General features: G+C 42.6%; 6 non-coding genes across 6 annotated transcripts; all 6 read right to left on the reverse strand.

Annotated features, from left to right (window-relative positions):
* Nucleotides 1-2040: 2040 nt before the first annotated feature.
* LOC135017169 (U1 spliceosomal RNA) lies at nucleotides 2041-2203 on the reverse strand. Its single transcript, XR_010215031.1, has one exon. It is a non-coding gene; the product is annotated as a U1 spliceosomal RNA (small nuclear RNA).
* Nucleotides 2204-2355: 152 nt separating this feature from the next.
* LOC135017166 (U1 spliceosomal RNA) lies at nucleotides 2356-2519 on the reverse strand. The gene has a single exon (XR_010215027.1). It is a non-coding gene; the product is annotated as a U1 spliceosomal RNA (small nuclear RNA).
* A 10993-nt stretch (nucleotides 2520-13512) lies between these two features.
* On the reverse strand, nucleotides 13513-13676 carry LOC135017168 (U1 spliceosomal RNA). Its single transcript, XR_010215030.1, has one exon. It is a non-coding gene; the product is annotated as a U1 spliceosomal RNA (small nuclear RNA).
* Nucleotides 13677-13826: 150 nt separating this feature from the next.
* Nucleotides 13827-13990, reverse strand: LOC135017167 (U1 spliceosomal RNA). Its single transcript, XR_010215028.1, has one exon. It is a non-coding gene; the product is annotated as a U1 spliceosomal RNA (small nuclear RNA).
* Nucleotides 13991-14664: 674 nt separating this feature from the next.
* Nucleotides 14665-14827, reverse strand: LOC135017165 (U1 spliceosomal RNA). The gene has a single exon (XR_010215026.1). It is a non-coding gene; the product is annotated as a U1 spliceosomal RNA (small nuclear RNA).
* Nucleotides 14828-14979: 152 nt separating this feature from the next.
* Nucleotides 14980-15143, reverse strand: LOC135017164 (U1 spliceosomal RNA). The gene has a single exon (XR_010215025.1). It is a non-coding gene; the product is annotated as a U1 spliceosomal RNA (small nuclear RNA).
* Between the last annotated feature and the right edge of the window lie 7473 nt (nucleotides 15144-22616).

Consider the following 22616-nt stretch of genomic DNA (forward strand, 5'->3'; position numbering starts at 1 on the left):
GAGTACTGCATATTCAGCCTCCTTTTGTACCTCCGGTGGTCCCTTGGGACCTTAACGTGGTGTTAAGGTTATGGTTTGAACCACTTAAAATGGTGGAGTTTAAATATCTCACTTGGAAGGTGGTCATGTTATTAGCCTTGGCTTCCGCTAGGCGAGTGTCGGAATTAGCAGCTTTATCACATAAAATCCCCTATCTGGTTTTCCATATGGATAGAGCGGAATTGCAGACCCGTCCTCAATTCCTGCTAAAAGTGGACTCATCCTTTCATATGAACCAACCTATTGTGGTGCCTGTGGCTACGCGTGACTTGGAGGATTCCGAGTCCCTTGATGTGGTCAGGGCTTTGAAAATTTACGTGGCCAGAACGGCTAGAGTCAGAAAAACAGAAGCACTGTTTGTCCTGTATGCAGCCAACAAGATTGGCACCCCTGCTTCAAATCAGACTATTGCTCTCTGGATCTGTAACACGATTCAGCAGGCGCATTCTATGGCGGGATTGCCGTTGCCTAATTCAGTCAAGGCCCATTCCACTAGGAAGGTGGGCTCTTCTTGGGCAGCTGCCCGGGGGTCTCGGCACTACAGCTGTGCCGAGCTGCTACTTGGTCGGGTTCAAACACCTTTGCAAAGTTCTATAAGTTTGATACCCTGGCTGAGGAGGACCTCCTGTTTGCTCAATCGGTGCTGCAGAGTCATCCGCAGGAGCCCGTTTGGGAGCTTTGGTATAATCCCCATGGTCCTTACGGAGTCCCCAGCATCTTTTAGGACGTAAGAGAAAATAAGATTTTAAACCTACCGGTAAATCTTTTTCTCGTAGTCCGTAGAGGATGCTGGGTGCCCGTCCCAAGTGCGGACTACTTCTGCAAGACTTGTATATAGTTATTGCTTACATAAGGGTTATATGTTAGTTTTCATCGGTCTTGGACTGATGCTATGTTGTTTTCATACTGTTAACTGGGTAGTATATCACAAGTTATACGGTGTGATTGGTGTGGCTGGTATGAATCTTGACCTTGGATTAACAAAAATCCTTTCCTCGTACTGTCCGTCTCCTCTGGGCACAGTTTCTCTAACTGAGGTATGGAGGAGGGGCATAGAGGGAGGAGCCAGTGCACACCCAGATCTAAAGTCTTTCTTAAAGTGCCCATGTCTGCTGCGGAGCCCGTCTATCCCCCATGGTCCTTACGGAGTCCCCATCATCCTCTACGGACTACGAGAGAAAAAATTTACCGGTAGGTTTAAAATGTTATTTTTTTCTCTGCAACCCACTGCTAAATTGTGCTTCCTAGCTGTTTTTTATAAAATCACTTAATTAAATCTGGGAGAACAATCTTCATGACAATAGTATCTCCTATGCAAAATAAGTATGATTTGGGATAGGGCTGGGGAGGGCCGTTGCTCAGGCACATCTCTGTCAAGTAAAGGAGATTCAACTGAGGCAGCACAAGGGAACTCTCATCTGGGGACAACAACTGCAGGGAGAACACATATTTTCAGATGAACATGGGGTGGCAGAAGGCTGCCTAATACTGAAGCACCCCCAAACAACAAACCAAATGCAACAACTAGTGCAAGCATTCCTGGGGGATGGCCTGCAGCAGATGGATTTGAATATGGTGATGTCATCCAAGCAGTGGGTCAAAGTTGGCTTCAACCCTCGTCTGCATATGAAAAGAGAAAAGGAGCGTGCAGGGCATGGAGGCCTTTTGTGGTGCTTGGATGACCCCTAGTTCGCATTAAGCACCCCCACCCTCCTTCGGTGTGGGGCTCATGTTGGCCATTCCCCAGCCCCTGAAGCATTCAAGCTGATTTCTTGCAGCAGCTGGGCACTGTAACAGCTCCAGAGCTGCTCTGTAAAGCAAGTAAAAGGGTGTGGGCCCTGCAGCACTACCTGTAGTTTGCATTGTGCATTGGGAGGCACAAAGTAAGCAGACGGGAGGAGAAGTCAGGATAGTGCACAAGGGTATAGAAGGGAGGGGCTCAAGAAAAAAGAAGTGGAACCAGACAGCAAACTAGGCTGGAGAGAGACCTGAGACAAAGAGATCTGAATTACATGAGAGCCGACCAGGGAAAACTCAAATTATGCAGTCAAGTTTCCCACATTTGGGGAAATCGCAGGGGCAGCACACCCAGAGTGCAATGGGTGAGCCTTGCCCTGGGAGAAGCAACTTCATGATCATAGTATCTCACCTGGCAGGTAAGTAGGAGTTGGGCTAGAGCTGGGGAGGGTCGCTGCTCGGGCACCCCCCTGTCAAGTGAAGGAGATCCAACTGAGGCAGCACAAGGGAACTCTCGAAAGAAGAACAAGGCTAGAGGAAGATCTGAGACAAAGAAATCTGACTTTTACCAGAGCTGACCAGAGGAAAGCACAAACACAGTCCCCCACTACCACAAATAATGCAGTCGAGTTTCCCACATTTGGGGAAATCACAGGGGTCAGCATACCCAGAATGCAATGAATGAACCTAACCCTGGGAGAACAATCTTCATGACCATGGTATCTCCTATGCAAAATAAGTATGATTTGGGATAGGGCTGGGGAGGTCCGTTGCTCAGGCACATCTCTGTCAAGTAAGTTGCATTTGATTTGTTGTTTGGGGGTGCTTCAGTATTAGGCAGCCTTCTGCCCTACCATGTTCATCTGAAAATATGTGTTCTCCCTGCAGTTGTTGTCCCCAGATGAGAGTTCCATTGTGCTGCCTCAGTTGAATCTCCTTTTGGAGAAGACCTCAATAAGATTGTAGCTGATCTGGCTACTGCTAAAACAGCTTGCCTACCTAGTATGACTCCTACCACGCAGAAGGCTAAAAGTACTTTTCTTGGCCCTTTCATCCTCCAGGTAAAGCGTACCCAAGGTCAGGCATACCCAAAGCAAGCTCATGTTTCCAGACCTGCCAAGCCCAGACTGAAGCAATCCTGGGCTGCCCATCAGCCTGCTTCCAAAACGGACAAGCCTGCCGCATGACGGTGCAGGCCTCCCTCTGGGGGATCCCAGGGTGGGGGGCCCGACTTCTAGGTTTGGCAAAGAAAGGTATAATTCTAAGCTAGAGAATTCTGTTTGGAGCTCACCTTGTACTTTGTGAAGAAATAATCAGCATTGTGGCTGAGCATATACATGTAGTGTGTGGCTGCAAACTGCATGGATCTGCTGCGTTGTAATGCTGATTCTTTTTTTTTGCAAAGTACCAATAGCTTCATATAATGTTCACAATTTTTATGCAGGATCAAATAGCTCAATAGGTAGGGTGTTTGATTAGAATTCAACAGGTTATAGGTTTGAATCCTGGGTATGGTAGTTTGAGATGTGTTATTTAATAAAGTATGTTGTTCTGACTGCCGGCATCCTATCACCTGGGATATCATACTAAATAAATGGAGTTGATAAAAAATTTTTTTTTTTTTTTAACTAGGGACAATTTCCAGATACTTCTCTTTATAACTGAGATTGCCCCCTGGAACTTCACATCAGTTGACAACTATGCATGAGTGGGCAGTGCTTGCCCTGGATCTGTCCACCCATTTATGTGCCGCCATAAAATAAAGCATGACTAACAGTTATCCTGGGCGTACACTACACAATTATCTGTCAGGCTATCTATCCAGTCTGGATGGATGGAATGAAAATCTGGTAATGTATAGGAGCAAATGTCAATTAACCATTTGCTCCCAAACACTAGAAAAGTGGTCAAAAATGGTCATTACACAAATTGGTTAAACCCAAAATTTAACCAATTTGTTTAGGGGACCATTTTTGTCCATTTTTTAGTGTTTGAGAGTAAATCGTTGATGGTCATTTGCTCACATAGATAACCGGATTTCTATTCCAACCAGCCAGTGTTGGAGAGATGGTCTGCCAGATTACATAATGCATACCAGAGCCATAACTAGACTTTTTGGTGCCCTGTGACAGAGAATTATATGCCCTCCCCCCCATTTTTGCAATATGGACAAAAGGCGCATGCCTTGTGGGGAAGGGGCATAACAAGATTGGTCTCAGAGAAAGCACATGAGATATGAAGATAAATCTAGTATACTTGACACTCAATGGTTTGTGGTATTGCAGGGGTGCCCTCCTTAAATGCATATACAGTCACACATGGCATGTTTGTGTAAATGGCATATCAGCAGTCAGCACTAACTGGTGACATGCCATTTGTACAAGTAAGCCATGTGTGACTAATATATAAACATACTTTATTAAATAACACCTCAAACTATCATACCCAGGATTCAAACCTATAACCTGTTAAATTCTAATCAAACACCCTACCCATTGAGCTACTTGATCCTGCATCTATTCTAACCTCCAAAAACAGATTCAGTTGCATTTTCCAGCGTGTTTTGTTTGCGCCTTTGCAAATGTCTTACATCGACAAACTTATTTAGTACTATTTTGCAAATAGGGTTACATTGTCGCAACATTGTGTTCCCTAATTGCTTGATTTTTTAAATGCAAAAATTGATAAAGACACCTGATAATTGCTCTGTGGAGTCTTCCTTTGTGTCTACTTCTTATCTACATTTAATTCCCTACCTATAATCAAGGCATTTTTAAATGCTGGGTGCTGCCAGGACGTGAGGCCTACCTAGTCTTTAGATCTGAATTTGAATGTACTTGTGAACTAACTTAATTTCCTACTTCTAAACTCATTCCTAAATTCACTACTTACATTAATCCTGTAGTTGGGCATTTTGAGCCTTCAATTGTGGGCATTGTTTTGTGTCCAGACCAGCAGCTGGTGGTGTGCATTTGCTGGAAAGGCATCGAAGACCTCCGATATGCTGCATCTCCTGATGTGTGTCTGCCTCAAGTGGCTGTCAGCAAATGCATGCTAGACACCCCATTCCAAGCTGATTGTGACATCACGGAACATGCATCATAGAACAGGCATGCTAGAACATGGGTCTTCAACCTGCGACCCTCCAGCTGCTGTGGAACTACATATCCCAGCATGCCCTGCCTCAGTTTTAGCATACCTTAATAGCAAAACTGTGGCAGGGCATGCTGGGATGTGTAGTTTCACAGCAGCTGGAGGGCCACAGGATGAAGACCCATGTGCTAGAACCAAACCGCAGGTACATTGAATGCTAGCAAGCTGAATGTTTAAATCCTTTTTGTTCCGCAGCATTCCAATGCGGAAGATTCCATGGAACCAGAGATTATTCCATTGAGAAGGACATGCTGCCTGGATGACTGCACTGTGCAAATTAAATCACGGAGCCAGTTGGCTTGTGGGTGGCTCTGGTGACTGGGTGGTTGGGTGGGCGGTGTGTCGGAGGTGGAGCACATGCAAATGAATGTGTATCATCCAGCTAGTGAGAGAGAAAACTCATGCAGGAGTGTGCCTGCTTGTCAGTGAGTTATGCACCTTGCCAGACGTCAAATCTACATGGAGCAACTGGAGGGGACAAGAGCAGGTTTGGAAAATATACACAGAAGAGCATATATGCTGGCGCATTCTCCATGATTGTGTCAGCTTATGTTTTGGTGCACTGCACTTTCCTCCACTAAGTTTTAGCCATTTTGTTTAAACGCAAGTGTAGTTGCTTCTCGCTCTTTTGGCTGTGATATTGTATTGTGGTTGAAGAGTCTGCTGGAGGGATTGTTTTCTTCATTGGCGAGAGACTGAAGATATTCCAGGATGGAAGGCTTGGGAACACTATCCGTTTTTCAGTTGTGGAAGAGTTGAAAGACCGGATTGGACTACATTCTATAGTAAAGGGTATCTTTGTATTTATTAATCCTCCCTTTATATGTGTCTGTCTTTCAATAAAGCTTTGGGCTTGTGATTCCGTCACCCTCTTACACTCCACACCCATAGCCTTATTAACTATTGTATTGTTTAAATGTATAGTGCAGTTCATGATTTATAGTGTAGGCTGACCTGTACTGTAGTTCTTGAACTGTACTATACCGACAGCATTTGTATTGTGTTTTGGCTGTGCTGCAACACAGTACTTATGTGTGTAATGTTTATGTATGTTTTTTTGCTTCTTTATGTCAATAAAGACTGCTTTTTCAATCCAATATCTGAAAACAATCAATGTTTATCTTTGATGGCAATAGAAGTGGTATGATATTTGCTGCTTTTGAAAGGCAATATCTGATATGTCCCCTATCTGGGAACCATATATTAAATGGCTTTTCAGAAAAGGGAGATGGGAGAAGAGCTTTCAGTACTTGTAGGACCGATGCACATTTCCTATTCTAGCCTCCAAAAACAGATTCAGTTGCATTTTCCAGCGTGTTTTGGATGCGCCTTTGCAAATGTCTTACATCGACAAACTTATTTAGTACTATTTTGCAAATAGGGTTACATTGTTGCAACATTGTGTTCCCTAATTGCTTGATTTTTTAAATGCAACAATTGATAAAAACACCTGATAACTGCTCTGCGGAGTCTTATTTTGTGTCTACTTCTTATCTACATTTAATTCCGTACCTCTAATCAAGGCATTTTTAAATGCTGGCGGCTGCCAGGACGTGAGGCCTACCTAGACTTTAGATCTGAATTTGAATGTACTTGTGAACTAACTTAATTTCCTACTTCTAAATTCATTCCTAAATTCACTACTTACATGAATCCTGTAGTTGGGCATTTTGGGACTTCGATTGTGGGCATTGTTTTGTGTCCAGACCAGCAGCAGGTGGTGTGCATTTGCTGGAAAGGCATCGAAGACCTCCGATATGCTGCATCTCCTGATGTGTGTCTCCCTCAAGTGGCTGTCAGCAAATGCCTGCTAGACACCCCATTCCAAGCTGATTGTGACATCACGGAACATGCATCATAGAACAGGCATGCTAAAACATGGGTCTTCAACCTGCGACCCTCCAGCTGCTGTGGAACTACACATCCCAGCATGCCCTGCCTCAGTTTTAGCATACCTTATAGCAAAACTGTGGCAGGGCGTGCTGGGATGTGTAGTTTCACAGCAGCTGGAGGGCCACAGGATGAAGACCCATGTGCTAGAGCCAAGCCGCAGGTACATTGAATGCTAGCAAGCTGAATATTTAAATCCTTTTTGTTCCGCAGCATTCCAATGCGGAAGATTCCATGGAACCAGAGATCCTTCCATTGAGAAGGACATGCTGCCTGGATGACTACACTGTGCAAATTAAATCACGGAGCCAGTTGGTTTGTGGGTGGCTCTGGTGACTGGGTGGTTGGGTGGGTGGTGTGTCGGAGGTGGAGCACATGCAAATGATTGTGTATCATCCAGCTAGTGAGAGTGAAAACTCATGCAGGAGTGTGCCTGCTTGTCAGTGGGTTATGCACCTTGCCAGACGTTAAATCTACATAGAGCAGCTGGAGGGGACAAGAGCATGTTTGCAAAATATAGATAGAAGAGCATATATGCTGGCGCATTCTCCATGATTGTGTCAGCTTATGTTTTGGTGCACTGCACTTTCCTCCACTAAGTTTTAGCCATTTTTGTTAAGCTCAAGTGTAGTTGCTTCTCGGCCTTTTGGCTGTGATCTTGTATTGTGGTTGAAGGGTCTGCTGGAGGGAGGGATTGCTTTCTTCATTGGCGAAAGACCAAAGATATTCCAGGATGGAAGGCTTGGGAACACTATCTGTTTTTCAGTTGTGGAAGAGCACAGAGGTCGGATTGGACTACATTCTATAGTAAAGGATGTCTTTCTATTTATTAAACCTCCCCTTATATGTGTCAGTCTTTCAATAAAGCTTCGGGCTTGTGATTCCCTCACCCTCTTACACTCCACACCCATAGCCTTATTAACTGTTGTATTATTGTACAGTTTAAATGTATAGTGCAGTTCATGATTTATAGTGTAGGCTGGCCTGTGCTGTAGTTCTTGAACTGTACTATACCATCAGCATTTCTATTGTGTTTTGGCTGTGCCGCAACGCGGTACTTATGTGTGTAATGTTTATGTATGTTTTTTTGCTTCTTTATGTGCATCGGTCCTACAAGTAATGAAAGCTCTTCTCCCATCTCCCTTTTCTGAAAAGCCATTTAATATATGGTTCCCAGATAGGGGACATATCAGATATTGGATTTCAAAAGCATCAAATATCATACCACTTTTATTGCCATCAAAGATAAACATTGATTGTTTTCAGATATTGGCTTGAAAAAGCAGTCTTTATTGACATAAAAAAAAAACATACATAAACATTGCACACATAAATACAGTGTTGCAGCACAGCCAAAACACAATACAAATGCTGACGGTAAAGTACAGTTCAAGAACTACAGCACAGGCCAGTCTACACTATAAATCATGAACTGCACTATACATTTAAAGTATACAATAATACAACAGTTAATAAGGCTATGGGTGTGGAGTGTAAGAGGGTGAGGGATTCACAAAACCGAAGCTTTATTGTAACACAGACACATATAAGGGGAGGGTCAATAAATAGAAAGATATCCTTTACTATAGAATGTAGTCCAATCCGACCTCTGTGCTCTTCCACAACTGAAAAACAGATAGTGTTCCCAAGCCTTCCATCCTGGAATATCTTTGGTCTTTCGCCAATGAAGAAAACAATCCCTCCCTCCAGCAGACCCTTCAACCACGATACAAGATCACAGCCAAAAGGCCGAGAAGCAACTACACTTGAGCTTAACAAAAATGGCTAAAACTTAGTGGAGGAAAGTGCAGTGCACCAAAACATAAGCTGACACAATCATGGAGAATGCGCCAGCATATATGCTCTTCTATCTATATTTTGCAAACCTGCTCTTGTCCCCTCCAGCTGCTCTATGTAGATTTAACGTCTGGCAAGGTGCATAACCCACTGACAAGCAGGAACACTCCTGCATGAGTTTTCTCTCTCACTAGCTGGATGATACACAATCATTTGCATGCGCTCCACTTCCGACACACCACCCACCCAACCACCCAGTCACCAGAGCCACCCACAAGCCAACTGGCTCCGTGATTTAATTTGCACAGTGTAGTCATCCAGGCAGCATGTCCTTCTCAATGGAAGGATCTCTGGTTCCATGGAATCTTCCGCATTGGAATGCTGCGGAACAAAAAGGATTTAAATATTCAGCTTGCTAGCATTCAATGTACCTGCGGCTTGGCTCTAGCACATGGGTCTTCATCCTGTGGCCCTCCAGCTGCTGTGAAACTACACATCCCAGCATGCCCTGCCACAGTTTTGCTATTAAGGTATGCTAAAACTGAGGCAGGGCATGCTGGGATGTGTAGTTCCACAGCAGCTGGAGGGTCGCAGGTTGAAGACCCATGTTTTAGCATGCCTGTTCTATGATGCATGTTCCATGATGTCACAATCAGCTTGGAATGGGGTGTCTAGCAGGCATTTGCTGACAGCCACTTGAGGGAGACACACATCAGGAGATGCAGCATATCGGAGGTCTTCGATGCCTTTCCAGCAAATGCACACCACCTGCTGCTGGTCTGGACACAAAACAATGCCCACAATCGAAGTCCCAAAATGCCCAACTACAGGATTCATGTAAGTAGTGAATTTAGGAATGAATTTAGAAGTAGGAAATTAAGTTAGTTCACAAGTACATTCAAATTCAGATCTAAAGACTAAACACAAAACACAAAATAAGACTCCACAGAGCAATTATCAGGTGTCTTTATCAATTGTTGCATTTAAAAAATCAAGCAATTAGGGAACACAATGTTGCGACAATGTAACCCTATTTGCAAAATAGTACTAAATAAGTTTGTCGATGTAAGACATTTGCAAAGGCGCAAACAAAACACGCTGGAAAATGCAACTGAATCTGTTTTTGGAGGTTAGAAAAGATGCAGGATCAAGTAGCTCCATGGGTAGGGTGTTTGATTAGAATTCAACAGGTTATAGGTTTGAATCCTGGGTATGATAGTTTGAGGTGTTATTTAATAAAGCATGTTTATATATTAGTCACACATGGCTTACTTGTACAAATGGCATGTCACCAGTTAGTGCTGACTGCTGATATGCCATTTGCACTAAAACAAATTAAAATGGTAAAAGTTATTGTACTTTAAGTAAAAATAAAAGCTAAAATATCAATCCCAGTTTTGGATTACTTTAATGAACAAAAAAAAATGCATATAGCAAAGGATAGTTTCAATCTGCCTACCTCTGGGTTATGGACCCAGCATGCTTCCATTACAGTACTCTGCTGCACATGTAAGTGCAAGAGATCCTGAAGCACTCACTCATCATGGGAAAGTACCAATGTGTTTCTTCATTGGTTGATGGAAGAAACATCTTACAAAAACTCTCCACATTATTGACTTTTTAAAATGTTTCTAGGAATCGTTCTAGATGAATGCTTATTAGCCTTTGTCAGTATGGACTTTTACAAAGTGTTGCTGTGGCGCAATCAGTTACTGTGTAAGGCTATTAACCAAAAGGTTGGTGGTTCAATCCCACCCAGGGACGTAATTGACCTTGTTATCAGATTTTGGTGATCTTTATGTAGACAAGTGAAAATTTCAAACCCCCTCTTATGGTGTAGGGTACCTGGCCTTCTCTGATGTAATCAGAGTTAGATTTGATTCAGTGATTTTATAAAAACAGCTAGGAAGCACAATTTAGCAGTGGGTTGCAGAGAAAAAGAAATATGCTGGCAAAAAAATCCAATTGAGTGATTAAACAGCTTTTCATTTTCTGGCTTTATTTTTATGCTAACAAATTTGTTCTCTGAAAAGTGTCCACAAAGCCAAGTTTCTGATTAACACATTTGTAGGGATGGTTTTTAACCTATTACTAAATTAAACTTGCTTCATTGGAAAGGCAGCAAGATGCATCCTCATTTCAATATCTACTGAAATAATACAGGTTGACACCAGGAAACATTAACGCCACTGCATCCTTTGTGCTTTCTCATGTGGAAGTCTGTTTAATGTGAAAACAAGGTGATATCTAATTAGCACACAGGTAAGGAATTAAGAAAATCTTTATTTAAGGGTGAAGATGTTTCTCACAAAATCGTTGCCCCAATGCATCATTGAAATTCAAGCTGGAAAGATGATTTTAATATATCACTTGTACATTTTGTATTGCTCTTCTGGTGACAATGTAGTTTGTTTTTGTCAATTACCATTTTAATAATCGGGTAAAGAAAATTAAGTGGATTTTTGAAAGAAAACAATACTGTCAATATACTATTAAAACAAATGAAAATGGTAAAAGTTATTGTACTTTAAGTAAAAATAAAAGAGCAAAAATATCAATCCCAGTTTTGGATTACTTTAATTAACAAAAAAAAAAATGCATATAGCAGAGGATAGTTTCAATCTGCCTACCTCTGGGCTATGGACCCAGCATGCTTCCATTACAGTACTCTGCTGCACATGTAATTGCAAGAGATCCTGAAGCACTCACTCATCATGGGAAAGTACCAATGTGTTTCTTCATTGGTTGATGGAAGAAACATCTTACAAAAACTCTCCAGATTATTGACTATTTAAAGTTTTTCTAGGAAACGTTCTAGATGAATGCTTATTAGCCTTTGTCAGTATGTACTTTTGCAAAGTGTCGCTGTGGCGCAATCAGTTAGTGTGTACAGCTATTAACCAAAAGGTTGGTGGTTCAATCCCACCCAGGGATGTAATTGACCTTGTTATCAGATTTTGGTGATCTTTAAGTAGACAAGTCAAAATTTCAAAAACCCCTGTTATGGTGTAGGGTACCTGGCCTTCTCTGATGTAATCAGAGTTAGATTTGATTCAGTGATTTTATAAAAACAGCTAGGAAGCACAATTTAGCAGTGGTTTGCAGAGAAAAAGAAATATGCTGGCAAAAAAATCAAATTGAGTGATTAAGCAGCTCTTCATTTTCTGGCTTTATTTTTATGCTAACAAATTTGTTCTCTGAAAAGTGTCCACAAAGCCAAGTATCTGATTAACATCTTTGTAGGGATGGTTTTTCACCTATTACTAAATTAAACTTGCTTCATTGGAAAGGCAGCAAGATGCATCCTCATTTCAATATCTACTGAAATAATACAGGTTGACACCAGGAAACATTAACGCCACTGCATCCTTGCTGCTTTCTCATGTGGAAGTCTGTTTAATGTGAAAACAAGGTGATATCTAATTAGCACACAGGTAAGGAATTAAGAAAATCTTTATTTAAGGGTGAAGATGTTTCTCACAAAATCGTTGCCCCAATGCATCATTGAAATTCAAGCTGGAAAGATGATTTTAATATATCACTTGTACATTTTGTATTGCTCTTCTGGTGACAATGTAGTTTGTTTTTGTCAATTACCATTTTAATAATAGGGTAAAGAAAATTAAGTGGATTTTTGAAAGAAAACAATATTGTCAATATACTATTAAAACAAATTAAAATGGTAAAAGTTATTGTACTTTAAGTAAAAATAAAAGAGCAAAAATATCAATCCCAGTTTTGGATTACTTTAATTAACAAAAAAAAAAATGCATATAGCAGAGGATAGTTTCAATCTGCCTACCTCTGGGTTAAGGGGCCCAGCATGCTTCCATTGCAGTACTCTGCTGCACATGTAAGTGCAAGAGATCCTGAAGCACTCACTCATCATGGGAAAGTACCAATGCGTTTCTTCATTGGTTGATGGAAGAAACATCTTACAAAAACTCTCCAGATTATTGACTTTTTAAAGTTTTCTAGGAAACGTTCTAGATGAATGCTTATTAACCTTTGTCAGTATGTACTTTTGCAAAGTGTCTCGGTGGTGCAATCGGTTAGTGTGTTTGGTTATTAACCAAAGGGTTGGTGGTTCAATCCCACCCAGGGATGTTATTGACCTTGTCATCAGATTTTGGTGATCTTTAAGTAGACAAGTCAAAATTTCAAACCCCCTCTTATGGTGTAGGGTACCTGGCCTTCTCTGATGTAATCAGAGTTAGATTTGATTAAGTGATTTTATAAAAGAACAGCTAGGAAGCACAACTTAGCAGTGGGTTGCAGAGAAAAAGAAATACGCTTGCAGAAAAATCCAATTGAGTGATTAAACAGCTCTTCATTTTCTGGCTTTATTTTTATGCTAACTAATTTGTTCTCTGAAAAGTGTCCACAAAGCCAAGTATCTGATTAACACCTTTGTAGGGATGGTTTTTCACCTATTACTAAATTAAACTTGCTTCATTGGAAAGGCAGCAAGTGATGTCATCCAAGCAGTGGGTCAAAGTTGGCTTCAACCCTCGTCTGCTTATGAAAAGAGAAAAGGGATATGCAGGGCATGGCGGCCTTTTGCGACGCTTGGATGACCCCTAGTTCGCATTAAACACCCCCACCCTCCTTCGGTGTGGGGCTCATGTTGGCCATGCCCCAGCCCCTGAAGCATTCAAGCTGATTTCTTGCAGCAGCTGGGTACTGTAACAGCTCCAGAGCTGCTCTGTAAGGCAAGTAAAAGGGTGTGGGCCCTGCAGCACTACCTGTAGTTTGCATTGTGCATTGGAAGGCACAAAGTAAGCAGACGGGAGGAGAAGTCAGGATAGTGCACAAGGTTATAGAAGGGAGGGGCTCAAGAAAAGAGAAGTGGAAACAGACAGCATACTAGGCTGGAGAGAGACCTGAGACAAAGAGATCTGAATTATACGAGAGCCGTCCAGGGGAAACACAAATTATGCAGTCAAGTTTCCCACATTTGGGGAAATCGCAAGGGGCAGCACACCCAGAGTGCAATGGGTGAGCCTTGCCCTGGGAGAAGCACCTTCATGATCATAGTATCTCACCTGGCAGGTTAGTAGGAGTTGGGCTAGAGCTGGGGAGGGTCGCTGCTCGGGCACTACCTTTCAAGTGAAGGAGATCCAACTGAGGCAGCACAAGGGAACTCTCAAAAGAAGAACAAGGCTAGAGGAAGATCTGAGACAAAGAAATCTGACTTTACCAGAGCTGACCAGAGGAAAGCACAAACACAGTCCACCACTACCACAAATAATGCAGTCGAGTTTCCCACATTTGGGGAAATCACAGGGGTCAGCATACCCAGAATGCAATGAATGAACCTCACCCTGGGAAAACAATCTTCATGACAATAGTATCTCCTATGCAAAATAAGTATGATTTGGGATAGAGCTGGGGAGGGCCGCTGCTCAGGCACATCTCTGTCAAGTAAAGGAGATTCAACTGAGGCAGCACAAGGGAACTCTCATCTGGGGACAACAACTGCAGGGAGAACACATATTTTCAGATGAACATGGGGTGGCAGAAGGCTGCCTAATACTGAAGCACCCCCAAACAACAAACCAAATGCAACAACTAGTGCAAGCATTCCTGGGGGATGGCCTGCAGCAGATGGATTTGAATATGGTGATGTCATCCAAGCAGTGGGTCAAAGGTGGCTTCAACCCTTGTCTGCATATGAAAAGAGAAAAGGAGCGTGCAGGGCATGGAGGCCTTTTGTGGTGCTTGGATGACCCCTAGTTGGTATTAAGCACCCCCACCCTCCTTCGGTGTGGGGCTCATGTTGGCCATTCCCCAGCCCCTGAAGCATTCAAGCTGATTTCTTGCAGCAGCTGGGCACTGTAACAGCTCCAGAGCTGCTCTGTAAAGCAAGTAAAAGGGTGTGGGCCCTGCAGCACTACCCGTAGTTTGCATTGTGCATTGGGAGGCACAAAGTAAGCAGACGGGAGGAGAAGTCAGGATAGTGCACAAGGGTATAGAAGGGAGGGGCTCAAGAAAAAAGAAGTGGAACCAGACAGCAAACTAGGCTGGAGAGAGACCTGAGACAAAGAGATCTGAATTACATGAGAGCCGACCAGGGAAAACTCAAATTATGCAGTCAAGTTTCCCACATTTGGGGAAATCGCAGGGGCAGCACACCCAGAGTGCAATGGGTGAGCCTTGCCCTGGGAGAAGCAACTTCATGATCATAGTATCTCACCTGGCAGGTAAGTAGGAGTTGGGCTAGAGCTGGGGAGGGTCGCTGCTCGGGCACCCCCCTGTCAAGTGAAGGAGATCCAACTGAGGCAGCACAAGGGAACTCTCGAAAGAAGAACAAGGCTAGAGGAAGATCTGAGACAAAGAAATCTGAATTTTACCAGAGCTGACCAGAGGAAAGCACAAATACAGTCCCCCACTACCACAAATAATGCAGTCGAGTTTCCCACATTTGGGGAAATCACAGGGGTCAGCATACCCAGAATGCAATGAATGAACCTAACCCTGGGAGAACAATCTTCATGACCATGGTATCTCCTATGCAAAATAAGTATGATTTGGGATAGGGCTGGGGAGGGCCGTTGCTCAGGCACATCTCTGTCAAGTAAGTTGCATTTGATTTGTTGTTTGGGGGTGCTTCAGTATTAGGCAGCCTTCTGCCCTACCATGTTCATCTGAAAATATGTGTTCTCCCTGCAGTTGTTGTCCCCAGATGAGAGTTCCCTTGTGCTGCCTCAGTTGAATCTCCTTTTGGAGAAGACCTCAATAAGATTGTAGCTGATCTAGCTACTGCTAAAACAGCTTGCCTACCTAGTATGACTCCTACCACGCAGAAGGCTAAAAGTACTTTTCTTGGCCCTTTCATCCTCCAGGTAAAGCGTACCCAAGGTCAGGCATACCCAAAGCAAGCTCATGTTTCCAGACCTGCCAAGCCCAGACTGAAGCAATCCTGGGCTGCCCATCAGCCTGCTTCCAAAACGGACAAGCCTGCCGCATGACGGTGCAGGCCTCCCTCTGGGGGATCCCAGGGTGGGGGGCCCGACTTCTAGGTTTGGCAAAGAAAGGTATAATTCTAAGCTAGAGAATTCTGTTTGGAGCTCACCTTGTACTTTGTGAAGAAATAATCAGCATTGTGGCTGAGCAGATACATGTAGTGTGTGGCTGCAAACTGCATGGATCTGCTGCGTTGTAATGCTGATTCTTTTTTTTTGCAAAGTACCAATAGCTTCATATAATGTTCACAATTTTTATGCAGGATCAAATAGCTCAATAGGTAGGGTGTTTGATTAGAATTCAACAGGTTATAGGTTTGAATCCTGGGTATGGTAGTTTGAGATGTGTTATTTAATAAAGTATGTTGTTCTGACTGCCGGCATCCTATCACCTGGGATATCATACTAAATAAATGGAGTTGATCAAATTTATTTATTTTTTTTAACTAGGGACAATTTCCAGATACTTCCCTTTATAACTGAGATTGCCCCCTGGAACTTCACATCAGTTGACAACTATGCATGAGTGGGCAGTGCTTGCCCTGGATCTGTCCACCCATTTATGTGCCGCCATAAAATAAAGCATGACTAACAGTTATCCTGGGCGTACACTACACAATTATCTGTCAGGCTATCTATCCAGTCTGGATGGTTGGAATGAAGATCTGGTAATGTATAGGAGCAAATGTCAATTAACCATTTGCTCCCAAACACTAGAAAAGTGGTCAAAAATGGTCATTACACAAATTGGTTAAACCCAAAATTTAACCAATTTGTTTAGGGGACCATTTTTGTCCATTTTTTAGTGTTTGAGAGTAAATCGTTGATGGTCATTTGCTCACATAGATAACCGGATTTCTATTCCAACCAGCCAGTGTTGGAGAGATGGTCTGCCAGATTACATAATGCATACCAGAGCCATAACTAGACTTTTTGGTGCCCTGTGACAGAGAATTATATGCCCTCCCCCCCATTTTTGCAATATGGACAAAAGGCGCATGCCTTGTGGGGAAGGGGCATAACAAGATTGGTCTCAGAGAAAGCACATGAGATATGAAGATATATCTAGTATACTTGACACTCAATGGTTTGTGGTATTGCAGGGGTGCCCTCCTTAAATGCATATACAGTCACACATGGCATGTTTGTGTAAATGGCATATCAGCAGTCAGCACTAACTGGTGACATGCCATTTGTACAAGTAAGCCATGTGTGACTAATATATAAACATACTTTATTAAATAACACCTCAAACTATCATACCCAGGATTCAAACCTAAAACCTGTTAAATTCTAATCAAACACCCTACCCATTGAGCTACTTGATCCTGCATCTATTCTAACCTCCAAAAACAGATTCAGTTGCATTTTCCAGCGTGTTTTGTTTGCGCCTTTGCAAATGTCTTACATCGACAAACTTATTTAGTACTATTTTGCAAATAGGGTTACATTGTCGCAACATTGTGTTCCCTAATTGCTTGATTTTTTAAATGCAAAAATTGATAAAGACACCTGATAATTGCTCTGTGGAGTCTTCTTTTGTGTCTACTTCTTATCTACATTTAATTCCCTACCTATAATCAAGGCATTTTTAAATGCTGGGTGCTGCCAGGACGTGAGGCCTACCTAGTCTTTAGATCTGAATTTGAATGTACTTGTGAACTAACTTAATTTCCTACTTCTAAATTCATTCCTAAATTCACTACTTACATTAATCCTGTAGTTGGGCATTTTGAGCCTTCAATTGTGGGCATTGTTTTGTGTCCAGACCAGCAGCTGGTGGTGTGCATTTGCTGGAAAGGCATCGAAGACCTCCGATATGCTGCATCTCCTGATGTGTGTCTGCCTCAAGTGGCTGTCAGCAAATGCATGCTAGACACCCCATTCCAAGCTGATTGTGACATCACGGAACATGCATCATAGAACAGGCATGCTAGAACATGGGTCTTCAACCTGCGACCCTCCAGCTGCTGTGGAACTACATATCCCAGCATGCCCTGCCTCAGTTTTAGCATACCTTAAAAGCAAAACTGTGGCAGGGCATGCTGGGATGTGTAGTTTCACAGCAGCTGGAGGGCCACAGGATGAAGACCCATGTGCTAGAACCAAACCGCAGGTACATTGAATGCTAGCAAGCTGAATGTTTAAATCCTTTTTGTTCCGCAGCATTCCAATGCGGAAGATTCCATGGAACCAGAGATTATTCCATTGAGAAGGACATGCTGCCTGGATGACTGCACTGTGCAAATTAAATCACGGAGCCAGTTGGCTTGTGGGTGGCTCTGGTGACTGGGTGGTTGGGTGGGCGGTGTGTCGGAGGTGGAGCACATGCAAATGAATGTGTATCATCCAGCTAGTGAGAGAGAAAACTCATGTAGGAGTGTGCCTGCTTGTCAGTGAGTTATGCACCTTGCCAGACGTCAAATCTACATGGAGCAACTGGAGGGGACAAGAGCAGGTTTGGAAAATATAGACAGAAGAGCATATATGCTGGCGCATTCTCCATGATTGTGTCAGCTTATGTTTTGGTGCACTGCACTTTCCTCCACTAAGTTTTAGCCATTTTGTTTAAACGCAAGTGTAGTTGCTTCTCGCTCTTTTGGCTGTGATATTGTATTGTGGTTGAAGAGTCTGCTGGAGGGATTGTTTTCTTCATTGGCGAGAGACTGAAGATATTCCAGGATGGAAGGCTTGGGAACACTATCCGTTTTTCAGTTGTGGAAGAGTTGAAAGACCGGATTGGACTACATTCTATAGTAAAGGGTATCTTTGTATTTATTAATCCTCCCTTTATATGTGTCTGTCTTTCAATAAAGCTTTGGGCTTGTGATTCCGTCACCCTCTTACACTCCACACCCATAGCCTTATTAACTATTGTATTGTTTAAATGTATAGTGCAGTTCATGATTTATAGTGTAGGCTGACCTGTGCTGTAGTTCTTGAACTGTACTATACCGACAGCATTTGTATTGTGTTTTGGCTGTGCTGCAACACAGTACTTATGTGTGTAATGTTTATGTATGTTTTTTTGCTTCTTTATGTCAATAAAGACTGCTTTTTCAATCCAATATCTGAAAACAATCAATGTTTATCTTTGATGGCAATAGAAGTGGTATGATATTTGCTGCTTTTGAAAGGCAATATCTGATATGTCCCCTATCTGGGAACCATATATTAAATGGCTTTTCAGATAAGGGAGATGGGAGAAGAGCTTTCAGTACTTGTAGGACCGATGCACATTTCCTATTCTAGCCTCCAAAAACAGATTCAGTTGCATTTTCCAGCGTGTTTTGGATGCGCCTTTGCAAATGTCTTACATCGACAAACTTATTTAGTACTATTTTGCAAATAGGGTTACATTGTTGCAACCTAATTGCTTGATTTTTTAAATGCAACAATTGATAAAAACACCTGATAACTGCTCTGCGGAGTCTTATTTTGTGTCTACTTCTTATCTACATTTAATTCCGTACCTCTAATCAAGGCATTTTTAAATGCTGGCGGCTGCCAGGACGTGAGGCCTACCTAGACTTTAGATCTGAATTTGAATGTACTTGTGAACTAACTTAATTTCCTACTTCTAAATTCATTCCTAAATTTACTACTTACATGAATCCTGTAGTTGGGCATTTTGGGACTTCGATTGTGGGCATTGTTTTGTGTCCAGACCAGCAGCAGGTGGTGTGCATTTGCTGGAAAGGCATCGAAGACCTCCGATATGCTGCATCTCCTGATGTGTGTCTCCCTCAAGTGGCTGTCAGCAAATGCCTGCTAGACACCCCATTCCAAGCTGATTGTGACATCACGGAACATGCATCATAGAACAGGCATGCTAAAACATGGGTCTTCAACCTGCGACCCTCCAGCTGCTGTGGAACTACACATCCCAGCATGCCCTGCCTCAGTTTTAGCATACCTTATAGCAAAACTGTGGCAGGGCATGCTGGGATGTGTAGTTTCACAGCAGCTGGAGGGCCACAGGATGAAGACCCATGTGCTAGAGCCAAGCCGCAGGTACATTGAATGCTAGCAAGCTGAATATTTAAATCCTTTTTGTTCCGCAGCATTCCAATGCGGAAGATTCCATGGAACCAGAGATCCTTCCATTGAGAAGGACATGCTGCCTGGATGACTACACTGTGCAAATTAAATCACGGAGCCAGTTGGTTTGTGGGTGGCTCTGGTGACTGGGTGGTTGGGTGGGTGGTGTGTCGGAGGTGGAGCACATGCAAATGATTGTGTATCATCCAGCTAGTGAGAGTGAAAACTCATGCAGGAGTGTGCCTGCTTGTCAGTGGGTTATGCACCTTGCCAGACGTTAAATCTACATAGAGCAGCTGGAGGGGACAAGAGCAGGTTTGCAAAATATAGATAGAAGAGCATATATGCTGGCGCATTCTCCATGATTGTGTCAGCTTATGTTTTGGTGCACTGCACTTTCCTCCACTAAGTTTTAGCCATTTTTGTTAAGCTCAAGTGTAGTTGCTTCTCGGCCTTTTGGCTGTGATCTTGTATTGTGGTTGAAGGGTCTGCTGGAGGGAGGGATTGCTTTCTTCATTGGCGAAAGACCAAAGATATTCCAGGATGGAAGGCTTGGGAACACTATCCGTTTTTCAATTGTGGAAGAGTTGAAAGACCGGATTGGACTACATTCTATAGTAAAGGATGTCTTTCTATTTATTAATCCTCCCCTTATATGTGTCAGTCTTTCAATAAAGCTTCGGGCTTGTGATTCCCTCACCCTCTTACACTCCACACCCATAGCCTTATTAACTGTTGTATTATTGTACAGTTTAAATGTATAGTGCAGTTCATGATTTATAGTGTAGGCTGGCCTGTGCTGTAGTTCTTGAACTGTACTATACCGTCAGCATTTCTATTGTGTTTTGGCATTGCCGCAACGCGGTACTTATGTGTGTAATGTTTATGTATGTTTTTTTGCTTCTTTATGTGCATCGGTCCTACAAGTACTGAAAGCTCTTCTCCCATCTCCCTTTTCTGAAAAGCCATTTAATATATGGTTCCCAGATAGGGGACATATCAGATATTGCCTTTCAAAAGCATCAAATATCATACCACTTTTATTGCCATCAAAGATAAACATTGATTGTTTTCAGATATTGGCTTGAAAAAGCAGTTTTTATTGACATTAAAAAAACATACATAAACATTACACACATAAGTACAGTGTTGCAGCACAGCCAAAACACAATACAAATGCTGACGGTATAGTACAGTTCCAGAACTACAGCACAGGCCAGCCTACACTATAAATCATGAACTGCACTATACATTTAAACTATACAATAATACAACAGTTAATAAGGCTATGGGTGTGGAGTGTAAGAGGGTGAGGGATTCACAAAACCGAAGCTTTATTGTAACACAGACACATATAAGGGGAGGGTCAATAAATAGAAAGATATCCTTTACTATAGAATGTAGTCCAATCCGACCTCTGTGCTCTTCCACAACTGAAAAACAGATAGTGTTCCCAAGCCTTCCATCCTGGAATATCTTTGGTCTTTCGCCAATGAAGAAAACAATCCCTCCCTCCAGCAGACCCTTCAACCACGATACAAGATCACAGCCAAAAGGCCGAGAAGCAACTACACTTGAGCTTAACAAAAATGGCTAAAACTTAGTGGAGGAAAGTGCAGTGCACCAAAACATAAGCTGACACAATCATGGAGAATGCGCCAGCATATATGCTCTTCTATCTATATTTTGCAAACCTGCTCTTGTCCCCTCCAGCTGCTCTATGTAGATTTAACGTCTGGCAAGGTGCATAACCCACTGACAAGCAGGCACACTCCTGCATGAGTTTTCTCTCTCACTAGCTGGATGATACACAATCATTTGCATGCGCTCCACTTCCGACACACCACCCACCCAACCACCCAGTCACCAGAGCCACCCACAAGCCAACTGGCTCCGTGATTTAATTTGCACAGTGTAGTCATCCAGGCAGCATGTCCTTCTCAATGGAAGGATCTCTGGTTCCATGGAATCTTCCGCATTGGAATGCTGCGGAACAAAAAGGATTTAAATATTCAGCTTGCTAGCATTCAATGTACCTGCGGCTTGGCTCTAGCACATGGGTCTTCATCCTGTGGCCCTCCAGCTGCTGTGAAACTACACATCCCAGCATGCCCTGCCACAGTTTTGCTATTAAGGTATGCTAAAACTGAGGCAGGGCATGCTGGGATGTGTAGTTCCACAGCAGCTGGAGGGTCGCAGGTTGAAGACCCATGTTTTAGCATGCCTGTTCTATGATGCATGTTCCATGATGTCACAATCAGCTTGGAATGGGGTGTCTAGCAGGCATTTGCTGACAGCCACTTGAGGGAGACACACATCAGGAGATGCAGCATATCGGAGGTCTTCGATGCCTTTCCAGCAAATGCACACCACCTGCTGCTGGTCTGGACACAAAACAATGCCCACAATCGAAGTCCCAAAATGCCCAACTACAGGATTCATGTAAGTAGTGAATTTAGGAATGAATTTAGAAGTAGGAAATTAAGTTAGTTCACAAGTACATTCAAATTCAGATGTAAAGACTAAACACAAAACACAAAATAAGACTCCACAGAGCAATTATCAGGTGTCTTTATCAATTGTTGCATTTAAAAAATCAAGCAATTAGGGAACACAATGTTGCGACAATGTAACCCTATTTGCAAAATAGTACTAAATAAGTTTGTCGATGTAAGACATTTGCAAAGGCGCAAACAAAACACGCTGGAAAATGCAACTGAATCTGTTTTTGGAGGTTAGAAAAGATGCAGGATCAAGTAGCTCCATGGTTAGGGTGTTTGATTAGAATTCAACAGGTTATAGGTTTGAATCCAGGGTATGATAGTTTGAGGTGTTATTTAATAAAGTATGTTTATATATTAGTCACACATGGCTTACTTGTACAAATGGCATGTCACCAGTTAGTGCTGATATGCCTTTTGCACTAAAACAAATTAAAATGGTAAAAGTTATTGTACTTTAAGTAAAAATAAAAGCTAAAATATCAATCCCAGT

This window comes from Pseudophryne corroboree, unplaced genomic scaffold, assembly GCF_028390025.1.
Source record: "Pseudophryne corroboree isolate aPseCor3 unplaced genomic scaffold, aPseCor3.hap2 scaffold_3121, whole genome shotgun sequence".
In the NCBI taxonomy this organism is placed as follows: domain Eukaryota; kingdom Metazoa; phylum Chordata; class Amphibia; order Anura; family Myobatrachidae; genus Pseudophryne; species Pseudophryne corroboree.